At 37.9% G+C, this 9,606-nt stretch overlaps 3 non-coding genes across 3 annotated transcripts; all 3 read left to right on the forward strand.

The window, feature by feature from the left end:
- The first annotated feature begins 2,510 nt into the window (after positions 1 to 2,510).
- Positions 2,511 to 2,600, forward strand: Trnam-cau (transfer RNA methionine (anticodon CAU)). Its single transcript is given in 2 exon segments — positions 2,511 to 2,547; positions 2,565 to 2,600. It is a non-coding gene; the product is annotated as a tRNA-Met (tRNA).
- Positions 2,601 to 6,031: 3,431 nt separating this feature from the next.
- Positions 6,032 to 6,121, forward strand: Trnam-cau (transfer RNA methionine (anticodon CAU)). The gene is given in 2 exon segments: positions 6,032 to 6,068; positions 6,086 to 6,121. It is a non-coding gene; the product is annotated as a tRNA-Met (tRNA).
- Positions 6,122 to 9,516: 3,395 nt separating this feature from the next.
- On the forward strand, positions 9,517 to 9,606 carry Trnam-cau (transfer RNA methionine (anticodon CAU)). The gene is given in 2 exon segments: positions 9,517 to 9,553; positions 9,571 to 9,606. It is a non-coding gene; the product is annotated as a tRNA-Met (tRNA).

A 9,606-nucleotide genomic window follows, 5' to 3' on the forward strand; every position in this document is an offset into this window, starting at 1 on the left:
TACATTAATAAATATATTCACTGTCTGGTGTCAGATATAACATTTGCAAATAATATTTGTTAAAACATATCTATTCGTTACTTCAGTTTGAATATGTGTGCTCGCTACCTAAATTCTCAAAGACAAAGACTTATGATCTGGAGTAATTTAATCATCATACCGTATCATGACATCGATCTCCTGAAAAACTGTAAGCATAGAACAGGGAGTATAGGTTTATAACCCACTTTGAAAACGATTGTACATTCATCAGTTTCTTAGTCTGCCAGCGACCATTATCGTGCTTTAATAGAAGACACATTTGCCGATAGATGATACATTTTCAAACCGCCTAGCAAAACTCTACGTTCATTGACATAGTTTGAACAACGCTTCGAACTTTTGTCTGTCATCTTTGAGGGCCATCAGGAACCCCATCTAAGCCAGTTCACTCACACACAGCAAATATGGTGGATTTGTGTGTCGTCGACGTGCTGCTACCCATCAAAAGGAAACCTTTCGGATACGCCTAAGTAGGGAACGTGTCGTCATTCAATGGAAATGGTTCATCTGCGAGTAGGACTATGTGGAATGTATTTGGCCCGGAGTGGATGAAAGCAAGTTATAACCCAAACCAACATTTTTCCAGTTTACAATATCATCATTCTTATCAACTGCATTAATACATACATATTAGGGTCAAGTCAAGCAGCTCAATGCACCCGACCCTAAAAGATATATACAACAATGTAGCCATCATTTGAAAACAACCGGGAAAGAAATAATAACTACTATAATATACGTTAACTAATTCGATTCAAATACAATTTCAATAAATATAATTCGCAACAAAATACCGTTTGCATAGCAAAGGCTAAAAAACGAACGTGCCGCACTGTAATCAATATAGAAAGCGTCGTACCTCGGTGCATATCAGTCTTCCTACTGGTGACGTCACGATAAATCAGCCATTGGTGTTAGCACACTCAATTAGGTTTGACCTACTTCCAATTGGAGGGCGCCCATCAGGGCCCGAGGTCATAAACATAATAACGCGTAACAATATCTAGATTTCCAAACGAGTATATTTTGGAAAACATTTCCTCATGGGCAAGATCCATTGTTTCATCAATCGGAATAGGATTCACTATCACAATATTAAAGTAAGAACCTGATTCACCTAAATTACGCTGATTTGACGACGTCTATATGTCCTTTCTAAAGAAGGAGTTCTGTCTTCAACAGGAATCCAGAGAAAGTGTTCCGAACATTATACATGTGTTAGTAGTAGTAGTAGGAGTAGCAGTAGTAGTGTTAGTGGTAGTAGTAGTACTAGTATTAATGGTATTTGTATGAGTTAATGTTACACGAGGAATGGTTTTCTCTTTCCAATCACATACAATTCAACAAACTCCATGCCATCATGTAATGAAAGCATTTTGTGGTTTATTTTCTACAGAGAAAATTATAATGCATATTTGTCGCTTTCAGTTACCGATCCGTGAATAGAAAAGTTTTAACACATGATATGATCAGTGTTCTAACGATATTTTTCGAACATTGACTGGGGAGACCTGTATAATATTTAACTCCAAAATATTTGTTTGAAATTGTTTTCATTGACTGAATGGATGTATCGATATGTATTCATCAGCCCACAAGGACGGTTCATGGGTCAACTGTTATTTCTTGTTATACTCATGTATTGTCCTTGAGAGCCAGATTTATTATTCGACTGATTATTGGTGACCTTCGCTAGCACAGTTTCGCAAATTGCATCAATGTTGCATAGCCTCAATCAGAGTTGACAATCCTCCAATGTGACCATTGATTCAATACACATGAGGGCCAATCTCACAATCGCCTTTCTATAGAAAGACTTCTTACTTGTCCTATGTTCAGACCACATGATAGATGATTCTCTTTCAACTTTTCTTGGAATATGCTCGTTTGCATGGCAGTCCTTCAACACAGTTAACGTCTCCATCCGGAAAGCGCTAAAATGAAACGCAGCTAGTTCAGTCACAGTTCCTGCCTTTGAACATTTAGTAAATTAAAAAATATTTTTATGTAGCTTAAATTCCTCACCTACGAGTTGAAAATGAAAACTCACAGTGAATCGTGTTTGATAAGTCTTAATGTTTATAAAGTAGAAACGTACGCTCCCAATGGCATTATAACCTTCGCGATAATGATAATTTTGTACAATCATAAACACTAAATTTAAATAATATCACCCACCCCTCAACAGTGGGAGGCTATTTTCTTGTAACAACTAGTATTGCCATCCATTTAGAATTTATAGAGGTATCAGAATACCGATAAGATGAACTTACCTATAAGTTAATGTAGTTGACTATCATTGATGTTTAGAACACGTTTTATGACTAGTTATAGTGTTTTCTACCATGTTCTACATCTGCGCCTCGGGGTAAATCATTTGCTCTTTTGACATATGCTGGTGCGCATGCTTTCTGAAGAATGCTTTTAGTTTCTCCTGAAGATATAATCTCTCATGGAAAATGTATATAGCCTCGGTAGCGCAGCAGGTAGCGCGTCAGTCTCATAATCAATCGTAGAGAGCAATCTGAAGGTCGTGAGTTCGATCCTCACCCGGGGCAGATATTTTGTCTCCTTAGCTCGAATTATTACCTTTTATCCTTTGTGGTTATTCTATTTAATTCCACCAATTATACTCACATTAGAGTGAAAACGCCAAATGTATATATCAAATGTAACGACCAAGTTTGAAGGATGGTGTGCCTCAAACTGATGGGAAACTATCATTACCTATTCAAACAGATCCCACTTGAAAGCACAATGGACACTCTACACCGTTCCAGTGGCCTAATGTTTAGGGCGTCCGTTGTGGATGCGGGAGGTCATGGGTTTGATCCCCAGCCTAGTCCTATCAGAGACTTACAAAATTGATACTGACAACTGCCTCTCTAGGTGCTCAGCATTAAGAAGTTAGTGATAGAACTGGTTGGCCTGGTCTCAGGATAATGGGACTGGGTGGGACATCATGCTACGTGTCTGCGACATGATGCCCCAGTGCTAGGCATCACTATAAACTGCCACACTGCAGACAACGTACCTATATGATTGAAAAATTGTTAAAGCTACGTTAAAAATCCAAATCAAACAAAAACACTCTCTCTCTCTCTCTCTCTCTCTCTCTCTCTCTCTCTCTCTCTCTCTCTCTCTCTCTCTCTCTCTCTCTCCTGTAAAGACAGAAAAGGTACATGCACGTGATACTTGAGTACAGTATCAAACTTGACTATTTTAAAAACAACTTGCAACAAAGAAAGGCAAATATTGTTCTATCCGTCGAGCATAAGTTACAGGGAAGATGACACTTTTGCATTTGGTAATGGTCAATTGAAGTCTGTATTGATCTGTGGAAGTCTGTATTCATAAACATGAAACGGGGACCAAAGGATATAATACAATTACACGTTTGTTACATAAATATAATCTTCTTCCCATGCGTATATTAGGACAAAAATCTGTCGGTCTCGATCCCGCCAACTTTCTGCTCTTACATTAATAAATATATTCACTGTCTGGTGTCAGATATAACATTTGCAAATAATATTTGTTAAAACATATCTATTCGTTACTTCAGTTTGAATATGTGTGCTCGCTACCTAAATTCTCAAAGACAAAGACTTATGATCTGGAGTAATTTAATCATCATACCGTATCATGACATCGATCTCCTGAAAAACTGTAAGCATAGAACAGGGAGTATAGGTTTATAACCCACTTTGAAAACGATTGTACATTCATCAGTTTCTTAGTCTGCCAGCGACCATTATCGTGCTTTAATAGAAGACACATTTGCCGATAGATGATACATTTTCAAACCGCCTAGCAAAACTCTACGTTCATTGACATAGTTTGAACAACGCTTCGAACTTTTGTCTGTCATCTTTGAGGGCCATCACGAACCCCATCTAAGCCAGTTCATTCACACACAGCAAATATGGTGGATTTGTGTGTCGTCGACGTGCTGCTACCCATCAAAAGGAAACCTTTCGGATACGCCAAAGTAGGGAACGTGTCGTCATTCAATGGAAATGATTCATCTGCGAGTAGGACTATGTGGAATGTATTTGGCCCGGAGTGGATGAAAGCAAGTTATAACCCAAACCAACATTTTTCCAGTTTATAATATCATCATTCTTATCAACTGCATTAATACATACATATTAGGGTCAAGTCAAGCAGCTCAATGCACCCGACCCTAAAAGATATATACAACAATGTAGCCATAATTTGAAAACAACCGGGAAAGAAATAATAACTACTATAATATACGTTAACTAATTCGATTCAAATACAATTTCAATAAATATAATTCGCAACAAAATACCGTTTGCATAGGAAAGGCTAAAAAACGAACGTGCCGCACTGTAATCAATATAGAAAGCGTCGTACCTCGGTGCATATCAGTCTTCCTACTGGTGACGTCACGATAAATCAGCCATTGGTGTTAGCACACTCAATTAGGTTTGACCTACTTCCAATTGGAGGGCGCCCATCAGGGCCCGAGGTCATAAACATAATAACGCGTAACAATATCTAGATTTCCAAACGAGTATATTTTGGAAAACATTTCCTCATGGGCAAGATCCATTGTTTCATCAATCGGAATAGGATTCACTATCACAATATTAAAGTAAGAACCTGATTCACCTAAATTACGCTGATTTGACGACGTCTATATGTCCTTTCTAAAGAAGGAGTTCTGTCTTCAACAGGAATCCAGAGAAAGTGTTCCGAACATTATACATGTGTTAGTAGTAGTAGTAGGAGTAGCAGTAGTAGTGTTAGTGGTAGTAGTAGTACTAGTATTAATGGTATTTGTATGAGTTAATGTTACACGAGGAATGGTTTTCTCTTTCCAATCACATACAATTCAACAAACTCCATGCCATCATGTAATGAAAGCATTTTGTGGTTTATTTTCTACAGAGAAAATTATAATACATATTTGTCGCTTTCAGTTACCGATCCGTGAATAGAAAAGTTTTAACACATGATATGATCAGTGTTCTAACGATATTTTTCGAACATTGACTGGGGAGACCTGTATAATATTTAACTCCAAAATATTTGTTTGAAATTGTTTTCATTGACTGAATGGATGTATCGATATGTATTCATCAGCCCACAAGGACGGTTCATGGGTCAACTGTTATTTCTTGTTATACTCATGTATTGTCCTTGAGAGCCAGATTTATTATTCGACTGATTATTGGTGACCTTCGCTAGCACAGTTTCGCAAATTGCATCAATGTTGCATAGCCTCAATCAGAGTTGACAATCCTCCAATGTGACCATTGATTCAATACACATGAGGGCCAATCTCACAATCGCCTTTCTATAGAAAGACTTCTTACTTGTCCTATGTTCAGACCACATGATAGATGATTCTCTTTCAACTTTTCTTGGAATATGCTCGTTTGCATGGCAGTCCTTCAACACAGTTAACGTCTCCATCCGGAAAGCGCTAAAATGAAACGCAGCTAGTTCAGTCACAGTTCCTGCCTTTGAACATTTAGTAAATTAAAAAATATTTTTATGTAGCTTAAATTCCTCACCTACGAGTTGAAAATGAAAACTCACAGTGAATCGTGTTTGATAAGTCTTAATGTTTATAAAGTAGAAACGTACGCTCCCAATGGCATTATAACCTTCGCGATAATGATAATTTTGTACAATCATAAACACTAAATTTAAATAATATCACCCACCCCTCAACAGTGGGAGGCTATTTTCTTGTAACAACTAGTATTGCCATCCATTTAGAATTTATAGAGGTATCAGAATACCGATAAGATGAACTTACCTATAAGTTAATGTAGTTGACCATCATGGATGTTTAGAACACGTTTTATGACTAGTTATAGTGTTTTCTACCATGTTCTACATCTGCGCCTCGGGGTAAATCATTTGCTCTTTTGACATATGCTGGTGCGCATGCTTTCTGAAGAATGCTTTTAGTTTCTCCTGAAGATATAATCTCTCATGGAAAATGTATATAGCCTCGGTAGCGCAGCAGGTAGCGCGTCAGTCTCATAATCAATCGTAGAGAGCAATCTGAAGGTCGTGAGTTCGATCCTCACCCGGGGCAGATATTTTGTCTCCTTAGCTCGAATTATTACCTTTTATCCTTTGTGGTTATTCTATTTAATTCCACCAATTATACTCACATTAGAGTGAAAACGCCAAATGTATATATCAAATGTAACGACCAAGTTTGAAGGATGGTGTGCCTCAAACTGATGGGAAACTATCATTACCTATTCAAACAGATCCCACTTGAAAGCACAATGGACACTCTACACCGTTCCAGTGGCCTAATGTTTAGGGCGTCCGTTGTGGATGCGGGAGGTCATGGGTTTGATCCCCAGCCTAGTCCTATCAGAGACTTACAAAATTGATACTGACAACTGCCTCTCTAGGTGCTCAGCATTAAGAAGTTAGTGATAGAACTGGTTGGCCTGGTCTCAGGATAATGGGACTGGGTGGGACATCATGCTACGTGTCTGCGACATGATGCCCCAGTGCTAGGCATCACTATAAACTGCCACACTGCAGACAACGTACCTATATGATTGAAAAATTGTTAAAGCTACGTTAAAAATCCAAATCAAACAAAAACACTCTCTCTCTCTCTCTCTCTCTCTCTCTCTCTCTCCTGTAAAGACAGAAAAGGTACATGCACGTGATACTTGAGTACAGTATCAAACTTGACTATTTTAAAAACAACTTGCAACAAAGAAAGGCAAATATTGTTCTATCCGTCGAGCATAAGTTACAGGGAAGATGACACTTTTGCATTTGGTAATGGTCAATTGAAGTCTGTATTGATCTGTGGAAGTCTGTATTCATAAACATGAAACGGGGACCAAAGGATATAATACAATTACACGTTTGTTACATAAATATAATCTTCTTCCCATGCGTATATTAGGACAAAAATCTGTCGGTCTCGATCCCGCCAACTTTCTGCTCTTACATTAATAAATATATTCACTGTCTGGTGTCAGATATAACATTTGCAAATAATATTTGTTAAAACATATCTATTCGTTACTTCAGTTTGAATATGTGTGCTCGCTACCTAAATTCTCAAAGACAAAGACTTATGATCTGGAGTAATTTAATCATCATACCGTATCATGACATCGATCTCCTGAAAAACTGTAAGCATAGAACAGGGAGTATAGGTTTATAACCCACTTTGAAAACGATTGTACATTCATCAGTTTCTTAGTCTGCCAGCGACCATTATCGTGCTTTAATAGAAGACACATTTGCCGATAGATGATACATTTTCAAACCGCCTAGCAAAACTCTACGTTCATTGACATAGTTTGAACAACGCTTCGAACTTTTGTCTGTCATCTTTGAGGGCCATCAGGAACCCCATCTAAGCCAGTTCACTCACACACAGCAAATATGGTGGATTTGTGTGTCGTCGACGTGCTGCTACCCATCAAAAGGAAACCTTTCGGATACGCCTAAGTAGGGAACGTGTCGTCATTCAATGGAAATGGTTCATCTGCGAGTAGGACTATGTGGAATGTATTTGGCCCGGAGTGGATGAAAGCAAGTTATAACCCAAACCAACATTTTTCCAGTTTACAATATCATCATTCTTATCAACTGCATTAATACATACATATTAGGGTCAAGTCAAGCAGCTAAATGCACCCGACCCTAAAAGATATATACAACAATGTAGCCATCATTTGAAAACAACCGGGAAAGAAATAATAACTACTATAATATACGTTAACTAATTCGATTCAAATACAATTTCAATAAATATAATTCGCAGCAAAATACCGTTTGCATAGCAAAGGCTAAAAAACGAACGTGCCGCACTGTAATCAATATAGAAAGCGTCGTACCTCGGTGCATATCAGTCTTCCTACTGGTGACGTCACGATAAATCAGCCATTGGTGTTAGCACACTCAATTAGGTTTGACCTACTTCCAATTGGAGGGCGCCCATCAGGGCCCGAGGTCATAAACATAATAACGCGTAACAATATCTAGATTTCCAAACGAGTATATTTTGGAAAACATTTCCTCATGGGCAAGATCCATTGTTTCATCAATCGGAATAGGATTCACTATCACAATATTAAAGTAAGAACCTGATTCACCTAAATTACGCTGATTTGACGACGTCTATATGTCCTTTCTAAAGAAGGAGTTCTGTCTTCAACAGGAATCCAGAGAAAGTGTTCCGAACATTATACATGTGTTAGTAGTAGTAGTAGGAGTAGCAGTAGTAGTGTTAGTGGTAGTAGTAGTACTAGTATTAATGGTATTTGTATGAGTTAATGTTACACGAGGAATGGTTTTCTCTTTCCAATCACATACAATTCAACAAACTCCATGCCATCATGTAATGAAAGCATTTTGTGGTTTATTTTCTACAGAGAAAATTATAATGCATATTTGTCGCTTTCAGTTACCGATCCGTGAATAGAAAAGTTTTAACACATGATATGATCAGTGTTCTAACGATATTTTTCGAACATTGACTGGGGAGACCTGTATAATATTTAACTCCAAAATATTTGTTTGAAATTGTTTTCATTGACTGAATGGATGTATCGATATGTATTCATCAGCCCACAAGGACGGTTCATGGGTCAACTGTTATTTCTTGTTATACTCATGTATTGTCCTTGAGAGCCAGATTTATTATTCGACTGATTATTGGTGACCTTCGCTAGCACAGTTTCGCAAATTGCATCAATGTTGCATAGCCTCAATCAGAGTTGACAATCCTCCAATGTGACCATTGATTCAATACACATGAGGGCCAATCTCACAATCGCCTTTCTATAGAAAGACTTCTTACTTGTCCTATGTTCAGACCACATGATAGATGATTCTCTTTCAACTTTTCTTGGAATATGCTCGTTTGCATGGCAGTCCTTCAACACAGTTAACGTCTCCATCCGGAAAGCGCTAAAATGAAACGCAGCTAGTTCAGTCACAGTTCCTGCCTTTGAACATTTAGTAAATTAAAAAATATTTTTATGTAGCTTAAATTCCTCACCTACGAGTTGAAAATGAAAACTCACAGTGAATCGTGTTTGATAAGTCTTAATGTTTATAAAGTAGAAACGTACGCTCCCAATGGCATTATAACCTTCGCGATAATGATAATTTTGTACAATCATAAACACTAAATTTAAATAATATCACCCACCCCTCAACAGTGGGAGGCTATTTTCTTGTAACAACTAGTATTGCCATCCATTTAGAATTTATAGAGGTATCAGAATACCGATAAGATGAACTTACCTATAAGTTAATGTAGTTGACTATCATGGATGTTTAGAACACGTTTTATGACTAGTTATAGTGTTTTCTACCATGTTCTACATCTGCGCCTCGGGGTAAATCATTTGCTCTTTTGACATATGCTGGTGCGCATGCTTTCTGAAGAATGCTTTTAGTTTCTCCTGAAGATATAATCTCTCATGGAAAATGTATATAGCCTCGGTAGCGCAGCAGGTAGCGCGTCAGTCTCATAATCAATCGTAGAGAGCAATCTGAAGGTCGTGAGTTCGATCCTCACCCGGGGCA

Source organism: Sinohyriopsis cumingii, chromosome 15 (assembly GCF_028554795.1).
Source record: "Sinohyriopsis cumingii isolate HCF-2022 chromosome 15, ASM2855479v2, whole genome shotgun sequence".
In the NCBI taxonomy this organism is placed as follows: domain Eukaryota; kingdom Metazoa; phylum Mollusca; class Bivalvia; order Unionida; family Unionidae; genus Sinohyriopsis; species Sinohyriopsis cumingii.